The sequence below is a fragment of the Callorhinchus milii genome, unplaced genomic scaffold, assembly GCF_018977255.1.
Source record: "Callorhinchus milii isolate IMCB2004 unplaced genomic scaffold, IMCB_Cmil_1.0 Scaffold2, whole genome shotgun sequence".
In the NCBI taxonomy this organism is placed as follows: Eukaryota; Metazoa; Chordata; class Chondrichthyes; order Chimaeriformes; family Callorhinchidae; genus Callorhinchus; species Callorhinchus milii.
The window spans coordinates 6,319,724-6,346,083 of NW_024704743.1; the positions used below are offsets into that span (position 1 = coordinate 6,319,724).

At 43.3% G+C, this 26,360-nt stretch overlaps 1 protein-coding gene across 1 annotated transcript in view; it reads left to right on the plus strand.

The window, feature by feature from the left end:
• LOC103173463 (patched domain-containing protein 3-like) overlaps window positions 1-26,360 on the plus strand; it is a 46,697-nt gene that overhangs the window by 13,772 nt on the left and 6,565 nt on the right. The gene's annotated exons all lie outside the window — the stretch shown is intronic.

Genomic DNA, 26,360 nt, shown 5'->3' on the forward strand with positions numbered 1-26,360 from the left:
TGAATCAGTTGTATGCGAATCACAGTTTCATGAAATGTTCAAGATTATGAAAGGGGAGAGGTATGCAAAGGCCTGCTTGGAGCTGAACTGGCTCCGAGGTGACATGTTTGGCAATGGAATGTGGGAATGTGGTGGTCTCGGTACTCCTATTCCTGAGCCAGATAGGTCTGTAGTGCTCCAGGGCTGTGACTGCACAGCCAGCCTGGCGCATCAGCAAGACTTGGAAGGGAAGAACAGTCACTGGGGGCGGGGAATCCTCCCTCTCAGCTCATGCTAACCCTGCAAGCCAATTCCCTAACGTGTAGGGTGGTGCTAGCTGGACAAGCAGCAGAAAAACTTGCCAGATAGCAATACCAATGGCAAGCCATGTGGTTTTGGCTGGTTACAGTCCAGCAGTACACCAATGCACACTCTCGAGTCATCAAGCCTTGGCTCTTGACAACTTGCACTTAATACTTTCCAGAATTAGGTAAACTGGATGCATTCCCTCCAGGTAGAGACTGCGCATTCCATTCCAGCAAGATCTCTGGAATTCCCACGTGCAAATGTTTCGGATACTCTTAAGCATGGGGATGGTTGAGCATGGCAGTCAAATCAAAAAATGATTTAAGTTGGGAAAACAGCAGCACAGCCATGATTGACCAAATGGACTGGTTCTAATGTAACATTCTATGCAGTTCCAGAGGGTGGGGGCAGAATTGCTGAAGACCCACCCACCAATGTTAGTGGGGGGGGGGGTGGGGGAGCAAGGCGGGGGACATGAAGCCAACCAGAGCTCACTGAGTGCAGTGAATAGGAGGTTGATAGCGGGTTAGGAGGTTGCAGAGGTATGGGTGCGCAAGACCATGGAGGGCTTTGAAGGTGAGGACCAGGATCTTGAACGGTATCCTCTGTGTAATGGGAAGTCAGTGGAGTCGGGCAAGAATGTGGGTGATGGATCATGGAGTCTGGTGCAGAAGAGGATACATGCTGCCGAGTTCTGATGATCGGCAGCCTAAGGAGGGAAGAGTTGGGGAGGCCAACAAGCAGGGAGTTTGTATAGTCAAGCCTGGATGTTATGAATGTGTATATGAGGGTTAGGGTTAGTGGCGTGTGGAGTGAGACAGTGGCAGAGCCGGGCGTTGTTGTTTTAGGTGGGGGAAGGCACAGCATGTCATGGCATGGATGTTGGATAAAAAAGATAGTTGAGGGTCAAATAAGAGGGTCAAGGGTCCGGACTGGCTTAGAAAGGTGGAGTGTGCATCCTTGGATGGTCTGAGGACAAAGGACACAAGACAGAGCCCTGAGGAACGTTGTACAAGACGGTGTGAGGACTAGAGGAGAAACCCTTTGTAGAGATGAAGTGGAGACGGTTTGAGAGGTAGGATCTGAACCATTCAAGAACCATGAAGGTTGAAGTGAGAGGAGAGGCGGTGGAGAAGGATAGTAAACGGAAGGGTAAAGGCAGTTGAGCAGCGCCCCTCCACTTTGGCTTTGAGTAATTCTAGCACTGCCTCGCAGTTGGCATTGGAGGAGCAGATGGGCAAGGCATGAGAGGGTGGTCGGAGGAAGCACTTTGTGATGGAAAAGATGAGCCTGGGGTTGACCTTGGCATCCAATGTTGTCTTGGATTAGAACGACGATTTAGCGGAGGTAAGGTCGGATGTCCAGCCAGATTTGCCGATGGACAGTTGGATTTGAGCCAGGTGAGCTCATCAGCACGCACCTGTGCCTTAAGGGAGTGGAGGTGGCAGATGTACCAGCGTGCCTTTCATGAGTAGGAAATAGTTCAGGATGTGAGTGGACCAAGGGCATCGAGAGTGGAGGAGAGCGAGCTGTGGAGGAGAGTGACTGAGAAGGATAGGTCATTGCAGAAGGAAGCCCAGGGGGAGTTCAGATGACTCCATAGCAGCGGAGAGAAAGCAGGGGGGGCGCGGTGGGTTTCTAGGGGTGGTAGGAGATGGAGCTGGGTTGGGAGGGGTGGGGGGAGAGGGATTCAAGAGTTAAGGGATATTAAGTGATGGTCCCAGATGGCTTTGTCTGTTACGGTGAGATCCAAAATGGTGAGACCCTGAGAGATCACCAGGTCGAGGGGATGATCGCGGATATGAGTGGTGGAGTTGTTGTGGAGGGAGAGGTTGAGGGAGGAGAGGAAGGAGCAGAAGTCAGCAGAGGTAGAGCAGGAGGGGGTGAAGTGAAGGTTCAAGTCGCCTAGGACGAGGAGGCATTCGGAGCTGAGGGAGAGGGAAGATAGGAATGTGGAGATGTCAGGGAGGAAGGAGGGTGAGGGCTTGGAGGGGCAATAGGTAATGAGAATTTTGAGGGAACGTTTGGAGCGGTAATAAAGGGTACCGTGCTCAAAGGAGGGGAAGGTTCTGGAGAAGTAAGAGGATAGGCCGAGTGGGGACTGGGAGATGAGAGCCACACCGCCACTGGTTAAGTCATGGGGTATGATGGAAGGTGTAACCGAGTGGTGTGGACTCTGTCAGGGGAATGATATCACCTGGAATGGCCGAGGTTTAACATACTGTAAAGTGTTGTGAACGTGTGCTTTTGTGGGTGAACATGCGAGTCAATTTGTATAAAGCAATGTCCGACAAACAGCCATGAAGTGAATCACCAATTTTACTTTGGGATTGTTGGCCAAGACACGGAGAAAGACTCCCTTCTCTTTTGAATACTGGAGTGCAATGGAATCTAATGGTTTCATCTGAACAGGCAGATGGGTCCTCAGTCTAACATCTGATCTGAAGCATAGAACTTCCAACAAAGAACCACACCCCCAGCAATGCATTGCAGTCTCAGCTTAGACTAAATGAGTTCCAAGTCCTGACTTCAAAGCGAACTTCGAACTGTGTCAGATTGACGCAATAATTCTTATCAGTAACAAATCAGCTAACTTGGAAAAGTTGGGGGCAAAGTGCATTCTATTAATAATTAGGTGACATTATCTGGTGGATATCTGATATTCTTACTTGGTTTGATACATTCATAAGGAAAAGTGATATCACCAAATGGTTGATGAATTGTGTGAGAGGTGGAACAAAGAGCAACATTAAGATGGCCTTTGGTAATAAATTGAAGGAAACTGAATGCAAATTTCTTTATCAAAGTACATGTATTTAAAAGTGCGGTCAAGATGGGGTCATCACAAAGAAGAAATAAGCGCAAAGAAGAAATCTGCTGCCGCGTTCGCCCACAAATATACAGTCAATTCACTTTACAGTGTATTCTGTGAAGCGCTTTGGGACGTCCTCCCGACGTGAAAAGCGCTATATCAAATGCAAGGATTATTATTATTACTATTATTATATCTGCAATCAATGAATAATAGCTTATTTGATTAGTCATCAATTCAGTAAAGGGAATGCACACATTTCAGATAATCAGAAAAAGAATTAAAGGGAAGTTGAGAAAAATAATCGTTACACAGAGAGTGTGTGGGATGTGGATTTCTCTGTTACAAAACCTTAGTTGAAGCTGCTTTCATAAACTGTTTTGACAGAGATGCTTGAAGAAGAGGAATATGAAGGAATATCGGAAAGATTCAGGAGAATGAGAATTAGGTTGGTTATCCTCCATGGGGTTGGTGGGTGGGGGGAGGGAGGGCCAGTAGCTAAGTGACTCCAAGGTGGCATATTTGGCAATGTAATGTTAGAATTGAGCCAGCCCTCTACGTTGACCTCAGTGGTCCAGTTTCTGAGCCAGGCGGGTCCGTAGTATTCCCAGATGCAGCTGATGACAAAACAACCAGCCTGGTTCATCAGCAGGACTTGGAAGGGCAGACCATCACTTAGGGCAGGGAATCATCCCACTGAGTTCATGTTAACCCTGCAAGTGAAAGCCCTCATGGGTAAGATGGTCCTCGCTGGAAAAGCAGCTGGAAAAGCAGCGAGAAAGCTTGCCAGACAGCGATATCAATAGCTATGTGGTTTTAGCTGGTTAGACTCCAGCAGTATCCCAATGCTCACACGCGAATCCCTAAGTACATGCTTTTACAATGCGGTCAAAATGGGTTCAGCACAAACAAGAAATGAGGGCATAATGAACATGTCATCAGCACCAATACCTGGACATCAACAGTGCAAAAGTGGGAATTATTGCCCCCGGAAACCGATCTGCCAATCGACTAACACCCGGGTTCCTATTTACTGCTGGGTAAACAGACGCGTGTGGAGTAAGGAAACTTGCCTAATGTTTCTCCCTGCACGGGAATCAAACCCGGTTCTCTTGTTTGTGAGGCAAGAGCGCTAACCACAACACTCTTGGACTTGACATGCAATGAGAGATAGTGGTCATATTTACAATGTTTGATAATTAAGACCAGTGTTGCTTGGTTCCTGCGATATGCAAGGGTTTAGCGTAAAACTAATATGCCAAGAGACACATTCGTACTACAAAACACTCAGGTTCAAATAAACTGGATGGACAGAAACAAATCAATTATCTGGAGAGTGCTTTGGTGGTACCACCTGTTGGCTTATCTTCATGTCATTATAAACTATTCAACACCATAAATTGTACCATAATGTTGCCTCACCGTTGACCTAAATACACGGGAACCTCATAATCGTGTCCCTTTCACATAGATTCACTTATACTGCTGTTCCTTCTTCTCAGCTCCTGCTAACTCTGCAACCTAATGTCTTAATGGGTGGGGATCCTAGCTGGGCAAGTAGTGGAGAGCTTGCCAGACAGTGATCTCATTGGTAAGTCTTGTGGTTTTAGCTGGTTACATTTCAATGCACACTCTGGGATCCTCGAACCTTATCTCTTGCCAATCTGTGTTGTAAGGACACAAGTTGGCAAACTGGGTGAATCCTTCTGGGAAGAGGGTGCACAATCCATTCCTGACAAGAGGAAATCTCACCTGAATTGCAGCTTTACTGAGTGAGTTGGAACTTCATTAATAAACTTCAGCCACCGCTGATAAAGTATATTTTCTGGTGCCTCGTCACCTCACAAATAATAATCAAGTCTAATGGCAGATGGTGCTTGAATATGATTTTCTTCTAACTTCATTTCCTCATTAGGTATCTGCCTTCAGCCTGGTGGTAAGAAACTTAGGAAGAAACTGTAGTTTCTTCAGTAAGAAACTCAGAATACCATGTGTATTATTCTTTTGAGCTTTGAGCTTCTAAGGCAACATAATATGTGGACACTTTTGGATTGGTACTTGTTTGACTTTGGGCTACAAACATATTTTAACTTCCTGGCAACCCTGCTTGCACATCGACCGACCTCAGGTCACCTCTGACCTTCTCAACTTCATAGCCCTAAAGCAGGGTGACCGCACATCCCCATTTTCTGAGGACAGTCCCGGATGAGGAATTGTGTCCCTGGCTAAATTTGCATTTCTTATTGGGAGGATGTCCCAAAGCGCTTCACAGGATTTACTATGAAGTGAGTTGACTGTAACAGCCAATTTGTGCACAACAATGTCCTAAAAACAACCATGAAGTAAATTACCAATTTTATTTGGGGAATTGCTGTTCAGGACACCGGGAGAAATTCCCTTCACTTTTTGAATAATGCCATGGGATCTTTAACATCCACCTGAACAGCCAGCCGGGGACTTGGATAAACATGTCATCCGAAGGACTGCTCCTCCAGTATATTGGATACTAATTGATAAATAAGGACCAATTGACTGGGACCAATGGAAAGAAATCAGGAGGGAGAGAAAACAGGAAGAACTGAGTAAAGGGTGTTTGGTGTGACTGTTGGATTTTGTAACTAAAATGAAAGAGTGTTCTGCACATGGTTTGTTGAGAACATAACACAGTAGTGCAACACCCCCCCACCACTGGACTGGGGTCGTCTTAGACTGGGAAGGTCCAACTGGCGGCCCTCGGGCCGAATCCGGCCCTGGGGGATGATTTCATCCAACCTGGAAACCGTTTCCAATTTCCGGCCGCCTGCCCACAAACCCACAGCCCGCGAGTGGTCCCCTCGTTACAGCAGCTCAATGCGTGTGGGGAGTGGAAACAACACTGGCCATTTGCCGAGCTCAGGGGAAGGCAAGTGGGTCTCCTGACTGACCGCCGCCTCCTGGATAATGAGCCGCTCCGGGAGAGCAGCCGTTCGCATAACCCCAGAAAATTGCCGCTTCTGCTCATTAAGACCCGATCTCTTTCTTTGCGACGACGAACATTCTCCCCGATTTAGTCTCTTGAGGACAGTAAAGAAGCTTCCTCGCACCTCCTGCCGTCGCCGCCACACGGCGCGGTCTCCATTGGTCGCTTGTCAGGTCGTGGGCCAACGGTCATTTCAAACCGAGAAGCCACCCCGGCTCCCCCCCCCGTGATCTCGCGAGATCGCCCACCTGCCCCATCGTGCGGGCAGTCAGGGGCGGGGCTAAGGCCGCACTCCCCCCCCCCACCTCTCTCTCTCGCGAGAGTTTGTCTTCACCCGTTCTTGGGAGGAGGCGCGAGAGCGCTCGGCTGCAGCGCGTGTTCCGAGCAAAGCCGAGCGCGAGCGGGAGCCGTTGGGGAGGAGTGGCGCGGCACGTGCTCCCCCCCCCACCCCCAACCACCCGCACACACTAACCCAGCGGCTTCCTCACACACAACTGCTTCTTTCCCCAGTGAGAAATTCCTCTGCAGCCTTCACACCCCCTTCCCCTGTCACCTTCCCACCCGGCCATTCCCTTTGCCCAGTTGGTTTGCTTCATGTGTCCCCCCCAACAACTCCCTGGAGCTCCATTCCCTGAGCCCTTCTGACGCGCCCCCCCCCCACCCGCCTCGTTTCCCTCGTTCAAGCGACTCCATGGTCTATCTCACTCCCTACATCTGCGACCGCCTACCCCCCCCCCCACCATCCTGCTCCTTCCGCTCAGCGGGCTCCGGCCTGCTTCACGTCCCCCGCCTCCCATTCCCCACCATTGGCGGGCAGGCCTTCAGCCACTCTGCCACCACCCTCTGGAACTCCATCCCGCCTCGCCTCGCGCCCTCCATTGCCTCCTTCAAGACCCGTCTCACCGTCCTCTTCAACCGTGCCTTCCATCACCTTCCGTTCCCCCCCCCTTGCCCTCCCTCCTCCCCCCCCCCTGCCCTCCCTCCTCCCCCCCCCTGCCCTCCCTCCTTCCCGACCCCCAGCTCGGTTCCGAAACACTGACTGTCCAGCACATTGGGACGGCCTCCCACCCTGAAAGGCACTATACACATGTAATTGTAGTTGTTCTTGTTCGAACCACATCAGGAGCTAACTCTTGTCCACCCGGCACCTGCGCTGGGGCTGGGAGTGTCGATCGCTGTGAGATGGCTTTCCCACATGAAAATGAAGATGTTTCAATATTATGTTCATGTTTGTGGAAAGGAAACAACAAAATATTGCTCATGAGGCCCGCGACCTTTCTCAAATCTGGCATCCAGCCCTCAGCAGCCAAAGGGTTGGACCAGCCTGTCTTAGTTGATGTGAGGTCAAGTCATGTGGGGCTTGAACCCACTATATGGGCCATAAAATAGTCCGTGTCAGAGTGGACTCAATAGACTGACTGGTCTTCTGTTCCTGATTGCCTATGTACGTGTTAGTCTTCATTGGCCGGTAAGTGGCAATCGGATTACTCGCAAGGCCAGTGGTAAGTACAGTATTGTCTGCTTTGGGCAGCATATTTGATTGATGTGATAATTATTCTATCACAGGTTATACTACATGTTGAAGTTTGGATCTCACAAAGTTAATGCTGTTACTGAAGCATACATGACGGAGGTATTGACCAGCAATATTCCAAACAATAAAAAAAGTAGTCAATTAAACTAGTTATTTGAGATGAATTTTGCTGCAGAAGGGGATATTAGCCAGAATGACCTGAAGAAATTTCCTACGCGTCTTTGAAATTGTGGTTTGCGATCTTTGAATATCCACTTGCATCACAAAGCAAATCAGTCCTTGGTTTAACAATCATTCCAATATCAAATCATCTGGAATGATAAGTAATATTGTTTTATATAATGCTCTATTGTGTCATTGACACATCTCAAAGCACTTCACAAGATTTTACTGTGAAGTGTAGTGTCCATGTGTTTTGTAGGCAATCGCTGCAGCCAATTTGCCCCAAGGAACGTCCCACAAACAGCCACAATGTGAAGGAATAAATAATGCTGTACTTGTGTTGAATATAAACAACTCAGGCACTTCAAAGTCCACAGTTCAAATGTTTCCACTGTGATCTGCAGTATGCTACTTACAGAACATGCTGTTCCCCTAACACACAGCAAACCTATTTTTGGGCAGTTGGTTAATTTGATGGTAATTTAATCCTAGTGTTACTTCCTGTGCGTTTTCCAAATGCATAGTATCTATTGTATTTGAGTTTGCCATCCACAAATTTCTAAAGTATAAATCGAACACTCAAAGATCTATGGTTTACCCTTTGGGTTTGTGTTTTGTTATGCTGAGGTCAAAGTTCTCAGATTATTCAGGTATATTCCTCCAGCTAATTCATACTTGCATTCAAATATACAGTCACAAAAGTTGGCAATAATTACCTGTAAAGCATTTTGAGACATTTCTACGTTATAGTTGCTATATCAAAATGAAAGTTTATTTTAAAATTTCTATCCCGCCTAAAATGTTTCAGGAAATGAGTTTAATGTTGACATCTCAAATGAACAGTCTTAGTCCTCAGTTTTAAATAAGGAAAATAAGGTGATGGTTTATTATTATTAATAATTCTTATAATCCTTTCATTTGGTATAATGTCTTTCAAGTTGGGTGATGTCTCAAAGAGCTTCACTGTGTATTTATTGTGCAGTGCTGCTGTGTATTTGTAGCAAAATGCAACAGCCCATTTGCACATAGCAATGTGCCACAAACACCCAGAAAATGAATGACAATCTGTGCATCTGAATTTGATGATGTCAACCGCTGGCATGGGGTTAATTTCCACATGCATTCAGGTGACACCCATCTCTATCTCTCTGGCTCCACCCTCGACTCCAGGATCACTGCTATCCTGACGGATTATCTGTCAGACATCAAGTCCCAGATGAGAGCCAACTTTCTCCAGCTGAACATTGACAAGTCTGAGGCCCTCCTGCTTGGCTCTCATCAGTGCCTTCTCACTTCAGGTGCTGATTGCATCAGCATCCACATCTGCAATCCCCACCATACATAGCTAGTACAGAACTGTGGTTCCTGTTTGATGCTTAATTCTCCTTTGAACCACACATCTGAGCAAAGATCCATTCAACCTTCCCCCACCTCTGCCTCACCTGCCACTGTCTTTCCCCTCAGGCCACCGAGATCCTCATTCATGCATTCATCACGTCCAGGCTCAACTACGCTATCTCCTTGCTCGCTAAACTCTTTCCTCCTCAAGCTGCAAAATAATCAGAACTCTGCAGCTCGTGTTATGTTTCATACATAGCTCCGTGAATTAGTTACTGTCATCCTCTCCCGGCTCTACCGGCTCCCCATCCCACAGAGTTTCGATTTTAAAATCCTCGTCCTAACTTTTAAAGCCCTCCATGGACCAGCTCCTCCATATCTCTGCGACCTATCAACACCACACCAACCTGTCCATTCCCTCTGCTTGGTCAGCACAAACCTGCTCCATAACCCATTGGTGGTTGGACCTTCAGGTTTTCTGTCCACACCCTCTGGAACTCCATTCAGAATCCCTCTGCCTCACCCTCTCTGTTGCCTCTTTCAAGCCTCGTCTCAAGACTTTCCTCTTTGATCGTGCTTTCGGCCACCATCCCACCCACTCCCCTCACCGTTCTTGATTCGAACTCCCATCTCAGGTACAAACCCTTGACTGTCCCTTGCCTTGAGATCTCCTTCCGACGTGAAAGGTGCTTGATAAGTGTAATTTTGTTGTTATTGTTAACCCATTCCAGCTGTTACTTATTCTCTGTAAAAAAAAACTTCCTGTACTAAGTTTCCCTTCACAATGATGATACTAATGCCCTCTTGTCTTGCTTATTTTGATTTTAAACATTCATTCACAATTGCAGTACATTTGAATTATATTGGTGTTGAACTCTATTTTGTCCACATGATGACGCTGCCACATGTGGACACAATGATGTCTCACTGACTGGGTTATAATTAGGTGTGATAAAATGACCTACTTTAGGTCAATAATCTTAATAACAGTGGGCTCAATCCATCGAAAGTTTGTTTTATAATTTCTGTCTTTTAGACTGTATGTGGACCATTGCTAATTTATGGTCGATTCACCATAGGGTAGACAAGCTATATTCTACTATGGGATTAACCAACACCACGTATTAGACAGCAGGTTGTTTGGAGCACATAATAAGAACATAAGAACATAAGAATTTGCACGACGAAAGAAGAACAGGACCTATCTACTTTGCCTTCCACCATCCTGACAGCCACTTGACATGTCGTGTCCCTAACTATACACTGTGCCCCGAGATATTATTTTCTAGCAGAAATCTATCTCATTTGTTCGTGAAACAAATTACATTTTCTGCTTCCACTGTCTCCCTAAGGAGCCTGTTCCATAAGTTTTCTACTCACTCCCCTAAGTAGTGTTTCCATAGATTGGTTCAGTCGCAGGCCATGCCCTCGGTTCTACTGTTCAGCACAGGATAAAACAGCTTATCGTGGTCTACATTATCTATTTCCTTCAGAATCTTAAAGACCTTAATCATATTCGCTCTTCAACATTCTCTTTTCCAGTGTGAACATGTCCAGTTATCTAATTGCTCCTCATCGTCCAGTCCCTCCATCCCCTCAATCATTTTGGTTGCCCTCCTCTGTACCTCTCAATCGCTGCAACATCCTTCCTATATTGCTATGACCAGAACTTCACGCAGTAATCCAAGTGCGTTCGCACCAGTGATTGATAAAATGGCAGGATTGCCCCAATATTTCGGCTCAATATTGCCCTTTTAATACAGCCGAGCATCCGGTTTGCCTTCTTCACTGCTATCGAGCACTGTTGGGATAGCTTCATTTTATTATCACTCAGGATCTCTTGATCCTTTTTTATTTTCTGTACAGAAGATTTTCTTACCATTTAAATAATAGTCCCTTCCTGGATTTTTTTGTCCCCCTGTGAAAAGCACTTTCATTTCTCTTTTAAATTTTAATAATTATTCTTGCATTTGATATTTATCACGATGTGGAGACGTTTCAAATCACTTCAAAGAATATGTGTAAAGTGGATTGACTGTATATTTTGTGGGCATAAACATGCTACCAATTGCATTTACTGGACAGTCTAGGGGTGTGTATGTATATGTGTGGGGGGAAATCCTAGGCTTTAGATTGTGATTCTATGAGAATGGGATCATTTTTCTATTTTCATACTACTTCCAATTATCAAAAGAAGCAATTTTAAACAAGTGCTGTATTATTGACAATATTGGGAGTATATTCCAAAGTGTTTTACAGGATATACTGTATGAGAAAACAACAGCTCCTCTGCTTTGAGGGAAGACCAGCAGCAGAGCAGATATTTAGTTTCAACACAAAGCCTGTAATGTTGGCGAAGCGAATCCCCTCAATTTTGGATTCAAGAAAGTCCATTGTCTCCTCACATTTGGAGTTGGAGGAGAGGACGAGCGATCAAGGCTTGGGAAGGTGGGCAGAGGAGCTGGGTTGTGGTACATATAATAATAATAATAATAATCTTTGCATTTGATATAGCGCTTTTCATGTAGGAGGACGTCCCAAAGCGCTTCACAGAACACACTGTAAAGTGAATTGACTGTATATTTGTGGGCGAACGCGGCAGCCAATTGCGCACAGCAATGTCCCACAAACAGTCGTAGATTGAAAATGACCAATTTATTATTGTTTTTGGTTTTGGAGGGATTATTATTAGGCTGTGTGGAATAAGGAAACTTGCCCAAGGTTTCGCCCTGACCTGCCTGGAATTGAACTCAGGTCTCTCACTTGCAAAGCGAGTGAGATGTCCAATTATAACCACTGGGTGGCGATTATATGTCCAATTATAACCAATTATATGTCCAATTATAACCACTGGGTGGCGATTTAGCAAACTGCATTAAATTGAAATATATTACACTATATTGTATTATTTTATGTTTCCAACTGTGGACACATTAACAATGCTATAGATCATTGGATGGAATTGCATTACAATGTAATGGCCTTATTGTGGCCATCGGTTGATGGGGCAGAGAACTGGGTTGAGTTATATGAAATTGTCATAGTCAAGTGTGGTCACTGAGCCAGGAGAACCAGACATATTCATGTTATACCCAATTGTAACCATACTGTGGTTCTTCAAATGAATAGATCGAATTATTGGAAATTGAAGTGTAATATCTAAGTTTGGGTCACTAGGTAACATGTGAGTTGATATGGACTGAATTATGGAGTATTATAGTGTAATGCCTGATTGTTGCCACATGGTGATTGGAAATGTTTATTCAGTACTGTAATGTCCAGTCTGTCTTCAGAATATTTGAAAATTGGTAAAGATATACAATTCAATATTTGTGCACTGACTTTATTTTGTTCCAATCTTTAAAATTGAGGATTTCATCTCCTCATTTGTTTTAATATTTTTCATGTTCTAATTTTTATTTACACATTATGACTAAGGTTCCAATAATGCTTTGAAAATAATTTTTAAATCAAAATAACATCAACATTTTTCATATTTGTTATATTTAGTAAAAGAATGTGCATACAGCAGTACAGATTTTTTCAAAAGAATAGAACTTATTAATACATGTCAAAAATCTCAAATTGATTTTTTAAAAAAGAACATTTAAGGGAAGGAGGTGAGGCATTGGGAATGTGGAATGGAGTTCCAAAAGCGTGGGAGCAGAAAGGCAGAAGGCTTGACTGCCGATGATGGGGCGGGTAGGACGGGGGTCATAGAGTAGGCCAGAGTCCAGAACAGGGGGCATAATCTTCAAATTAAAGCTAGGCTAATTAGGAGTAGAATCAGGAGGCAATTTTTCACCCAAAGGTAGTGGAAATCTGGTGGATGGAGGTAGATAGATGTTTGTTAGGTAAGTGTAGTCCTGTAGCTCAGTGGTGAGAGCACTCACTTTGCAAGCGAGACTTGGGTTTGATTCCCAGCAGGGTGAAACCTTGGGTAAGTTTCCTTACTCCAAACGCCTGATAATAATCCCTCAAGAAAAACAATAATAAATTGGTCATTTCAATCCACGACTGTTTGTGGGACACTGCTGTGCGCAATTGGCTGCCGCGCTTCACCCATAAATATACAGTCAATTCACTTTACAGTCTATTCTGTAAAGCGCTTTGAGACGTCTAGAAGACGTGAAAAGCGCTATATGAAATGCAAAGATTATTATTATAATTCCATTGAGGGATATGGGTAAGTTAATTGGAGTTGAGATTCAGATCAGCCATGATCTTATAGAATGGCAGAACAGGCTCAGGGGGCTGAATGGCCTACTCCTCCTATCTTCCTATGCTCCTAGACTGCTGAATGGAGGCAGTGTGGGGTTAGCAGGTCACAGAGCTAGGGATGAGCAAGGCCATGGAGGGCTTTGAATGCGAGGATGAGGATTTTGAACTCTACAAAATTAAAAGCGGCAGAAAGGTTTATCTATTATGAATGAGACCAGATTATCAAATATCATCATTCTCTAGCAAATGGGGAATATAATCTTGATTTGACTGGAGGAAGTGCTGTAAAATGCTGTATTATTTATGCATTATTTACAACCGAGTAAACTCATCAGGAACTTCATCCAAAGAGTTGTTCAGTGGCACAGATGTTTCCCCAATATGAACTTGGAAACTTTACCAGAGTGGACACTGTCGATTTTGGATCAAGAAATGTTACTAGTGGCACACTGACATTCTTTTCCTGGTGAATCCAATTCTGTATGGTCATTCCTATCATGGAATCAATGCCAAAACTGGAGAGAGTAGATTCTTTGGTAAAGTCTGTAGGATCTGTGTTGCTCACTTCAGACAACAAGGTTATTATATACTGTGCAGGAGATATTGCTAATTACTGATTGCTTTCTCAACATTTGACAGAGCTGAGATGTCACAGGCCACGCAAATGATCCTTGTCCCAATCTCATTCTATAATTTTCTAAATTCCTCCTGCTTCTCCTTTGATGGAGAGCTCCTTGAAAGAACAAGAATATAGCCACCGCCATGGTTAGCAATGAATTTCACTCTTTCAAAGCCAAGAGCTGTAAGTCCTCCAGCAACTATATACACAGCATCACTTTTAAAGAGTTGCTTTTGTCTGCGGTGCATTGGAATCTCTGACATCCTCGTCTTGGTGGTGCTCTTCAGAACTGCAATGGAGACATCTCTCTATATAAAGTACGACTCATTCCTGCACTCAACCATGTCTGATATTCTTTGCTGACAGATCATTTTTATTAGATCAAAACGTTTCGTCCCTAAATACATTGTTCTCATCCATTTATAGATACAATTTGCAGATTTCATGAGATAGCCCTTTTGAAATATACTGGCTAACTGCAGAACATGAATACAGACATTGTCCTTTTCATTTTGGAGAAAGTCTTGTGAAATAACAAGCATCTGCGTGTTGTCCAGGAGAACAACAATATCCCGAGCAGAAGAACCATTGACATATTTTGAAATAGAAGTTTTTTCAAAAGGTGGCAATAAAAGCAAAGCATCAAAGTGAACAGGAATCTGTACAAAGTCATTGGAGTCTGGGTGAACCTGAACTCTCCAGCCAGACTCCCTGGCTGTCAGAGACAAGACTTTACTCAAACACGAATCAGGTATCATGGAAACAATTACCAAGCGTTTCTGATGTTTGGGTATTGGTGAGAGATTATGGAGTATTTCCTATGCTATTGCGAAGTATGACATAAGAGCATAAGAATTAGGAGCAGGAGTAGGCCTTTCGGCACCTTGAGTCTGCCTCGCCATTCGATAAGATCACGGCCGATCTTCTGACCTAACTCTAATTACCTGCCCTATCCCCATATCCCCTAATCCCTCTATGTTTTAAAAATCTATCAGTTTCAGCCTTGAAGATGTTCAAAGACTGAGCATCTACAGCCTTCTGGGGTAGTGAATTCCATAAATTCACTACCCTCTGAGTGAAAAAATGTTTCCTCAACTCTGTTCTAAAAGGCTGACCCTTAATTTTAAGACTGTGACCCTGGTTATAGATTCTCCTACCAGGGGAAACAGACCCTCAGTGCCTACTTTATCCAGCCCTTTAAGAATCTTATGTTTCAATAAGATCTCCCCTAATTCTTCTGTACTCTAGAGAATATAGCCCTAGTTTATTCAGCCTATCCTCATAGATCAGTCCCCTCATCCCAGGAACTAACCGAGTGAATCTACGCTGCACCCCCTCTAAGGCAAGTATGTCCTTTTTTAAATAAGGAGACCAAAACTGCACACAATACTCTTGGTGCGGTCTCACCAAGGCCCTATACAGTTGCAGCAAGACTTCCCTACTCTTGTACTTTAAACCTTTTGCAATGAACTCTAACATGCCGTTCGCCTTCTTAGTTGCTGCTGCATCTGCAAACTAACGTTTTGAGACTGATGTACAAGGACACCCAAATCCCTCTGAACACTAACACTATCTAATCTCTCCCCCTCTAGAAAATAATCTGTTTTTCTATTTTTTCTACCTAGGTGAATAACTTCACACTTCCCCGCATTAAATTCCATCCATCACCTATTTGCCCACTCCCCTAGCCTATCTATATCCCATTGCAATCTTTTTGCATCATCCTCAGAGCTTACTCTCCCACCTAGTTTAGAGTCATCCGCGAATTTGGATACGTTACATTCAATGTCCTCGTCTAGATCATTGATGACACACAAGGGATCTCCTTCAGCAATGGTAGTTTCCTGCTTTTGAAACAAACAACAGCAGGAAGGCTGACATTTAAAGCTGCAGGAACCGGGTAACATGCAACAATATGATCTCCCCATCAGACAAGACTATCACATTAGCTACTGCTGCAATATCTACATCACTGATAGAGCTGATGTGAATGATCTGAAATAAAATCTCTGGAATTTCTGCAATGCATGATCTGGTCATACCCCACAGGGCAAACCCTGGAGTAATTTGATCCACTGTTTTTTCAGATGTCCTGTATGCTATTACTCTAACAGATTTTGTGCCACTTTTCCCTCGAACTAGCTGAATGATCTGACGATAAATCTCACAGCAGCTACTGACCTCCTGCACTACTGCTGTGCTGGTCTGGTCAGTCAGGTTTACAGTCCCCCACAGAAATAACACCTCCTCATAGCTATTCAGGTTGTGGACATTGTACTTTCTCAGAAGATACACAAGTTCTGTACCAGTGAAATTGTCGTATTCCTGGTAAGGAATATATGTGGAATGACTGTGCAGGAACTTCTTGAGGCTTTCAGCCACTCCATAGTTATCACCAAACACTCGTGATCTTGGGCCAGAAGCAAGATTTTTGCCCTCTTGAAGGTGAGAAATTTCTACCCAGATACTTTCATAGAACAAATCATTGATTCCTCCTCCATTGTTCACGGTTAGAAATGTGGTTCTGATATTTTTCAGTTCAGCAATGATTATGCCCTTTGTATCTGTGAAGCCCCCACAGACCTCTAGATAATCTGGAATGATTTTACTGATCCTCAGATACATCAGCATTTCTTGTTGTAAAGGGCGATGAATAACCAAGCTCCCTACAGATGTGGGGAACCCCATGCTGGAGACTGCAGACATCATTGTTACAACAGCAGCCATTTGTAGAAAATAGTCTAAAATGATTGGGTGAAAGAAGTATTGATGAATCTATGACATGAGCTCTTCTGCATGTTATAACTTCCTTCAAATTCTCTCCATAGAAGATATCCCCAAGTTGCCTAAAAACTGATCCATACTGAAAGCCTAAGGAAGAGAGTTCTTTATAGATGTCCTCTGGCATTGCTCGATTTACACCTTTGGAAAATTTGCTCAACCGAGATATTACTTTCATCAGTGACCTATAGTACCTCCCCTGTGGCACAAATACCAGAAGATGATAAAATACTAAATTTGATCAGTTTATCTTCTCTGTTGAGGTGCACTTTGAGCTCAACTGAGTTCTGGTGGATTATACAAGGATTCAGAAACTTTGCACTGATCCGGCACAAAGTGAGTGGTACCTTTGGTTCAATACTTGCCAGGACGGAAGCCACACCAAGTTCTACATGAAAGGCACCGGGAAGCATAGGCACTCCATTGTTTTTGTGTTCAGCTACATAAGGTACTGTGAATGTTGACAAGGTGAAGTTATATTCTTTGCCATCCTTGCTTACACTAGAGAGTAGCGGGTGATGGGAAGAAACTACCTTGTCATTATCTTGCCTAAGTTCTTCAAAGTTTAATTCCTGCTTTGTGTGATCAAACACATAACAAGGATAAACAGTGGGGAGAGTTTCACGACCAACATAGACATTTTGCCAGTTGGGATTGTACCCGAGCTCAAAGAGTTTTGATAGAACCAATAGATGAGTTTCATAATCTCTGGCAACAGAATCTCGAATGTTCCGGGCCCAATATTTGCCTGTGAGAAAGTCATCTCCTGAAGCCACCTGTCCTGTAACTGTGGAGATAACCTTTGAGCGTGCCTCTTGTTCATGGAAGTTACCTACTTTCTCTTCCACCTGCCTTACGATTGGCTCCATCAAGTGACTGTGATAAGCTGCTGGAACATCTAAAATGCAAAGGAATACATTTTTGTCACCAAATGCGGTGGATTAAAATTTCCTTTAAGCGCTCTTAGATCCATTCCCGTGTGAATGGTTCCATATAATGCTTGTTGTTTTGTTGTTGTCTGAATGAATAACAATGAGCTATAATATGTTTTGTTATGTGTTTGTGAGGGTCTGCTGATAGGAATAACTGATCTGCCATCTTGATTGACAGCACTGTGCACTTGTACACCCCAGATGTAATCACCTACAAAGTCCTCCATGGCCTCGCCCCACTGTACCTCTGCGACCTCCTAAACCCCTACCAACCCACCCGCTCCCTCCACTCAGCCAGCTCCGGCCTGCTCCACGTCCCCCAATGCACCCACCCCACCATTGGTGGGATAGCCTTCAGCCATTTTGCCCCCCTCTGGAGTTCTATCCACTAATCACTCTGCCTCGCCCCCTCCTTAGCCTCCTTGAAGTCCCGTCTCAAAACCCTCCTCTTTGACCATGCCATTGGTCACCCCCTCCCCTACCCTCTCCCTTCCTGACACCAGCTCAGGTCTGAAATGCTATCCAGCGACTTGGGACGTCCTCCCGACATGAAAGGCACTATACAAATGTAATCTTGTTGTTGCTGTCTTTCAATGCCTATTAAAGCGATGAAAGAATAGAATTAGAGAATGTTTAGACCACCAAAGGAAGCCAATACCTTCCTATTGCTATTAGCCCCCAAGTTCCTGTAGGGTCAAGGTATGATGACCCAGAGGTGACCATGTGTTTGAAAAGTGATTGGATGGACGATTTCAGGAATGTGATTGAATAATTGAACTGTGAACTCTAATTGGGCAATTCAGGTATCGGTATTATTTAAGAAATAATAACGTTGAAAGGATATCAGACTGAGTAGTTCGACATCAGGTAATCGACATGAAGTAAGGCAGGTCTGTCCCTTATCCCCCAACCGGTTTGTCTGCAGCATCGAACCCTTTCCTCAGGCCATCAGGAGGGACAAGAGCATCAGAGGTGTCACCAACCCGGGCAGCCACGGTACACAACCCAAGGCCTCCCTGTATATGGATGATGTCGCCATCTTTTGCACAGACCAAAACTTGGTCTCGAGATTGCTAGGCATTTGCGACCGTTTTGAGCAAGTCTCAGAAGCAAAGATCAACTGCCAGAAGAGTGAGGTGATGTATTTTGGAGACTGGAAAGAACGCAGTCACATACCATTTGCAGTGAAGCCAGACTGCATCAAAGTCTTCGGCGTCTAGATCTAGGCTGCCGGGGAGTGCCCAAAAAGCTGGGAGAAGAGTCTAGGTATAGTGAGGAAGAAATTGGTGATGTGGCACCAGCGCTCGCTATCCATCACCGTAAAAAATCTGGTGATAAAGTGTGAGGCCCTCTCAGTGTTAAAGTACTTGGTCCAGGTCTTGCCTTTGACCAAGAACAACGCCACTGCAATCACTAGACAGGTCTTCCATCTGAATTGGGGGTCCAAGATGGATCGTGTCCACAGAGACACGCTGCACAAAACGGAAAGGTGGGGGAAAGAGTCCCCAACGTAGCCCTGATCCTCATAGCCACATTTATGTGTAACTGCCCGAGGCTGTGCCTGGAGCCCTGCTACGATGGCACTAATGCCGCTACATGATGAGTTTCTACCTGTAACCGGTGCTAGGAAGAGTTTGATACTGCCTGAAATGAGCATTACATTGACACGTGGTTCAATGATGCAGCTCACCCCTCCACAAACAGCCATCTCACAGTCACCTGAAAGAGCGAGATGGGAATTTTGACCAGTGACTCTATATAAACAGTGCCAGCTAAATAACAGTGCTTTAGAGCGTTAATATGGATTATTATAAGATAATGATTTCTGCAATACGATAGAGGCATGGCTTTCTTCTGCTGTTTGTACATTTGTCACATTAGCATAGAGATAACTCACCTATAATTTGAGGTGCTGAAGCTTTATATAAAAAAGGGGGCAGGTAAACAATTACCTACCGGTTACCCGCTGAAGGTGGCTGTATTTACCTGTCCCTACCAGTTACCTCCCATGATGCTGTAAACTGTGCTTCATGATGTGTGTACAATGTATTGATGCAACCACAAAGGTGGTTTCTGGTACCTTGTTTGATGGCCTGAGAAGCGTAGTGTAGAGCGACCAGAGATGAAGAGCACGCTGTGTCTATAGCCAGTGATGGTCCAGTAAAGTTGAAGGTGAACAAAATCCTATTTGCAGCTATGCTCATTGCTGTACCAGTGCCATTATAATGGCTGATTCTGTTGGCTGAATTATTCATTATCGCTTCAAAGTCTCGATTCATGAGCCCTAAAGAAAAGGAAAGAGACTGAAACTGTTCTTTTGGAGTGATAACTTTAGTCTATTCTGAGGCAATATTGAGTGAGATGTATTAGTGAATAGAAGAGTAGAATCATTTACATTTATGGCACAAAAGAAGGCCATTGTGTCTGTGCCGGCTCCCTCAAGAGCAATCCTTTCAGTCCCATTTGCCTGCGCTTCCCCCATAACTTTGCAACTGACTTTTTAAGATATTTGTCTAATTTCCTCTTGAAGGCCAATATGGATTGTGCTCTGGGCAGAATTGTATCAGTTCCTAACAACTCAAAAAACTTTCTCCTTAATTCCCCATTTGCTCGTTTAATATCTTATATTGACGCTTTGAGATGTCTCAACGACATGATGAGGCGCTATATCAAATGCAAGGATTATTTCTTAAATAATTTCTCCCTATTGACTATCCATCATCCGGATGAAGTTCCCCACCCCCTGCCTTGAACCCCTCTCCACCCAGCTGCTGGTCACTCAACTCCCCCACCTCTCCAACCTGCTCGCCGATACGGTTAACCAGTCTCTCTCCTCAGGCTCTGTTCCACTCCCTTAAAACCGCTGTAATCACACCCCTCCTCAAAAACCCACCCTTAATCCCTATAATCTCTCACACTATCATCCCACTGTGGAGTCCTGTATCTCAGTGGTTGGAGCACCCGCCTTGTAAGCGAGAGAACTGGGTTCTATTCCTGTCAAGACGAAATGTTGGGCAAGTTTCCTTACTCCACACGTCTGTTTACCAAGCAGCAAGTAGGAACCCAGTTGTTAGCCGATTGGCAGATCACTTTTCCAGGGATAATAATCCCTCAAGAAAACAAAACAAACCAATAATGATTTGGTCACTCAATCCACAACTGATTGTGCGACACTGCTGTAAGCAATTGGCTGCCACGCTTCGCCCACAAATATACAGTTAATTCACCTTACAGTATATTCTGCGAAGCGCTTTGAGACATCTAGAAGATGTGTAAAGCGCTTTATCAAATGCAAGGGTTATTATTATTAATCAAATTTTAAATACCTTTATCAGGTCACCCCACACTATTTTTTGTTCCAGCAGAAAAGTCTAAGTTCCTCCAGTCTCTGCTCATAGAACGAACCATTCATCTCTAGTATCATCCTAGTGTATCTCCTCTCTACTCTGTTTATTATAATAATAATATAATAATAATCCTTGCATTTGATATAGTGCTTTTCACGTCGAGAAGACGTCCCAAAGCGTTTCACAGAACACACTAAAGTGAATTGACTGTATATTTGTGGGCGAACGCGGCAGTCAATTGCGCACAGCAGTGTCCCACAAACAGTCGTGGATTGAAAATGACCAATTTATTATTGTTTTGGTTTTGGAGGGATTATTATTAGGCTCTGTGTGGAGTAAGGAAACTTGCCCAAGGTTTCGCCCTCTGCCGGGAATTGAACTCAGGTCTCTCGCTTGCAAAGCGAGTGCTCTAACCACTGAGCTACAGTACTCCACAAATTCCCTTGATGTCTTTCCTAATATGATGTGACCAATACTGAACACAATATTCTATTTATTGTCTAACTAACGCTTTATATAAGTTATCATTACCTCTTTGCTTTTATATTCTATAGCCCTATTTATAAAACCTAAGAATCAATTAACTTTTTTGAAAGTTTGTCCACCTGGGCATTGCTGTGTGCAGATTGGCTGCCACATTTGCCTATAAAATACACAGTCACAACACATTACAATAAATCTTGTGAAGCTTTTTGCAATTTCCACCCAAAATGAAAGGGTTTATACAAATACAACGATTGTTATTCTCATCAAGTTCAACAAAAATCTACTCCATCATAAAGTTCACCACAACCTCCCTTGGGCCAACAACCAAATGTGGTCCCCATCATCATTTTAATTGAAAATGAGTTCCAGCAATTAGATGATGATGTAGTTATTCTATGAATTATGATAAATATTTCATGAACTGACAAAATCACATGGTTGAAAAATTGGCTATTATGTTGGGCAGCGGGCACCTACTCACCAATAAAAACCCCTGTTTTACTCCCACTGAGATCCTCCTTGGGCATCCCTGCATTTTCAAGCGCTTTGTACGTGCACTCCAAGAGAAGCTTGTGTTGTGGATCCATGCAGTTGGCTTCTGTTTCATTTATGCCAAACAACTTATAATCAAATAAATTGAACCTATTAATTGCAAAGAAATATGAAAGTTTGTGTTAGGCATATATAGATGCATTAACATTATTTTTTTTAAGTGCTTGAGGTTCAACATTTAATATTTTATTTAATCATTTTGTATGTAGCTTGAGCTCAAGCTGACAGAGAACACTTCTTAGTCCAGGGCACACAAAGCATCCTGGAGTTCCCACATGGCACACATTGTGAATGCAACCAGTCTCAGCTGCCCTGCCATATTCCCAGACATGTTTTAATATAAATATTATATAATTATGCACCTCTTTACCCCTTCCCACCAAATTCCTTAACAGATTCTCCCTCTGTTCTCTCCTCATGCTGCTAGGCTTTCTGTTTAATTGAGACACTTACAAGTCTTCTTCTTTATAAAGGACTCAAACAGAAACACCCAGTTTCAACTGGGCAGCATATCTTTTAATCTCGAACACCTGGCCTATGATTAACTGCAAATCACTTTGTTTGCTTGCTTGCATATAAGGTTGCCTCTACCTCATGATAGACTTCCCACTATTCTGCTGAATGAAAGAGTTCACTCTTGCTCTCTGGTATCTCACTTGCTCTCTCTCTCTCGCTTGTTGAAGAATTCCCACTATCACCAAATTCCTTAACAGAATTCTCTCTCCATTCCACCTCCCTTGGTTCCCTCCTCATCTGATGGGCTCTCTGCTCGTGTGACAAACATGAGACAAGTTGTGTTCTAGAAATTCTTGTAAGTAGTTATAATGTAAAATTGATCAGATAACTCATCCTGTAAGATGGCGTGTTGCAATGTAGAGGCCTCCTGCCCTATCCTATGACTGGTGTGGGCGCTCAGCAGAGGGTGGGCATGGATGCTCAGATGCTTTTCAGAGGTCTATTGGAGGGCCTAGATCTCTATTGATACCATTGATGGTTGTATTCATGGCTTCCTGCCACGTCTCCTATCCTATTCTGTGACAAGATAGGGCGGGAGGCAACTGAACAGCCTTCTAATAAAAATGGGGGTGGGGGGTGAAGGGATTTATAGTTGAGATTGAGAACCTTGAACTCAATCCATTGAGAGCCAGGAGAGACTGGGTTGATGAACGATATGGAGTTTGGTGCAGGTGAGGATGTGGGCAGCAGTGTTTTGGATGAGAGTATCCACTCACACAAAAAAGTACTTGTTTTGCAGCAACAAATATTACTATTCTGAATCAATTTAAAAGATGTAGTTTGTAAGAATGCTGTGCATTACCCTTCAATGAGAGACGCTCGCTTTGTGCGCATTTTTCCAGGCTTGTTGTCATCGGGATCATGCCAGAATTGTGTATCAAAACGATCTGGTGGGATATCCACAACGCAGTTTCTTCCCTCATGAAGAACTTTCCAAAAGTGTTCAATGCCTTCCCCTGTACAGACGACAAAAGAATCGAGAGAGAAAGCTCCTCCATTCTTAGAAATTATTCTGTAATGTATGTCATAATGTTAGTAAATGTGTATTGATACCACTGAGGTTTGTAAATGATTTGTAGCTCCAGAACTCCCTCACTCTACCCTTCTATCTAGCCCCTCTCTATCTGTCTTCAAATCCTGCCTAACATCCTACCTCTTTGACCAAACCTATGGTCACCTCCCCATCTTTCCTTCATTTGTTTAGCGTCTTTGGGAATTGTTCTGAGATGTTATGCAAATAATAATAAGAGCCCTTTTAAATGCAAGTTCTTGTTGTTACACCAGATACGGCTCCTGGAGAAGCGAGAGCGCAAGCTTTCCTTCTTCTTTTGTGATCCTGGACAGTAACTGGTAGCAGCTGTTCAACTATAGGGTTAGCCCCACCTGAGCCTGACACAACCTAAATTTAACACAGCAACAAAGTCAGGACTAAAGATCTTAGTCCAGATTAACACACAAATGCAATGCTGGAGGAGTTTTCATTGTGGGAGGTGCCATGCTTTGGATGAGACGTTAAACCGAGATAATGTCTGCCTGCTCAGGTGGAAGGATCCCAAGGCACGATTCAAAAAAGAGAATGGAGTTTCTTCCGGTTTCTTGGTCTACAATTCCCAGATAAAATAATTGATCATTCACTTGATGGTTGTTTGTAGGATATTGCCATTCACAAATTGTCAAAATGGATTGTTGTTTCAGAGCCACCAGAGACACAATGAGCTGTATCCCATTGTCGAGACATCTCAAAGTGCTTCACAGAATGTGATGTGTAGTGACTGTTTGAAATGTGCTGACTATATTTTGTAGGCAATGTCCCACAAACAGCCATGAAGTGAATGACCAATTGTCGGTCAGTACACCAGAAGAAACTTACAATTTTTTTATTTGCAATATCAGGTATTATTGGGAATTTAGAAAACAAACTTAGTGAAATTTGTAGGAATCTCAGAATTCAATATTTGCAAATGAAAGTTTCAATTAACCCACAACCAATCTCTGGGTTGAAATTATGGCATATTGGACCCCATTCTCACTAACTGTAGCTTCCTATCACTGCCCCAGTTGAAAATGAATGTTGTTACAGACTCCAAAAGTTCCTGCTAGATTCCATGTTGTTTTATTATTTATCATCATAACATCATTCTTTTCATCATTTTTATTATTGTTAAATCTTAAATTCCTACCTCCAGGAAAATTGCATCCAATTCCAACAATAGCTATTTCTTCGTTGCTTTCATCCATTTTTTTTNGCTGTTGACACCTATTGCAAACTAATGAAGGGAATCATAACACAAAAAGGAATCAAATATTTTAAGTATACCAGGCTGAGCTAGGTTCAATCATTACAGCAATATTTAGGCAACGCTATTAACAAGCCACAACATTTTTTACACCTGTACCATATTCCTGTAAAATCTTCTAGATTCACAGTGTGAATGCAGACAATGCTGCGAGAGAAAGCATTTGTTTAAAGCCCACACATCCCAACAGTTTGCCATTGCAGAATGTTTTGCAGCATAAACATTATACCAAAAAATCTGAATTCTCTATGTGCCTCAGTCCAGTCCTTTATTTCCCAGCGCTGTTGCTGGAGGCAGTCAGGACGCAATGCCTCAATATAAACAGGGAGCGGCATTTCCCTTCACATCGAGAGGTGGTGTTCAGGGAACTAACAGAAGCAGCGACAACATCAGGACAAATCTGAACAATTCCCACCACCAGAACCATAGCTCTCAACATATGTAGGTGGAGAGCACAGCCATACACTTCATATAGAGACGGGCAGTGGGAGCTCCAATGGGGGTACATTTAACCTGGAGAGTGCTCAGTGCTAAGTCCCACACTGGAGTGTTGCATTTCACAGGACAAACCTCTCACACTGATCAGAACGACATTAACTAGAAAAATAAATCAATGTAATTACTGCCCCTTTTCTACAAAGTATGTCACTCCTTTTGGTTACCAGTGTTTGTAAGTGAAAGCACACTATTAGAGCACTTGTCTTGTTACTCATTCTTAAACAAACATCATCTTCAATCACGATAACTGCTCACGAACAAATAGAGAACAATACAATTTACATTTACATTGAGCCTTTCAGTCGACAGGAGGACGTTTCAAAGAGTTTTATATTGGTTGGTCTCCCGAGATGAAGAAAAATAAACATGAAACTATCCATGATTATTGCAAACTTGATAGCATTTTGAGTTGTATCATTTTACTATTTCCACCAAAGCTTCTTTTATTTTTTTTAAAAAAACTGAAAGTGATGTTGATTTATGAAGATGAAATGCAGGAATGTATTAATCTAAAAGATAATAGTACTTTGCGGACAGAAAGTCCTTCAACGAAGAAAATTCCCGACGACAGCTGCAGAAAGCCTGAAAGGGTCCACGTGGAAGCTTAACATAGTATTTTGAAATAAAGTGCAAGATTGCCATGAAGGAAATTACTCCATGTAAATCTTTTCCATCAACCAGCCCCTCGAAACATTCTGAATAAAGTTATAACTGATTTTGTTTTTAAAGCTCTTACCTCCTATTCTATTCTATCTCTGATTTTGCTGTCTGTCTTTGTCATGAGCATGAACTGGTTTCTTTTATACTATTCCACAAATACCTATGTATGATCAGCATAATACCAACGACGATAAGGAAGTATGTAATTCTTATTATTAATGTTATAAATGTTGCCCTTGAACATAACTATAATATCATAATCATAATAATAATATTAATAATAAACCTCAAATTTGATACAGCGACTTGTCATGGCGTCCTGAGAAGTATTTATATGCAGTGATTAATTCATATTGTAATA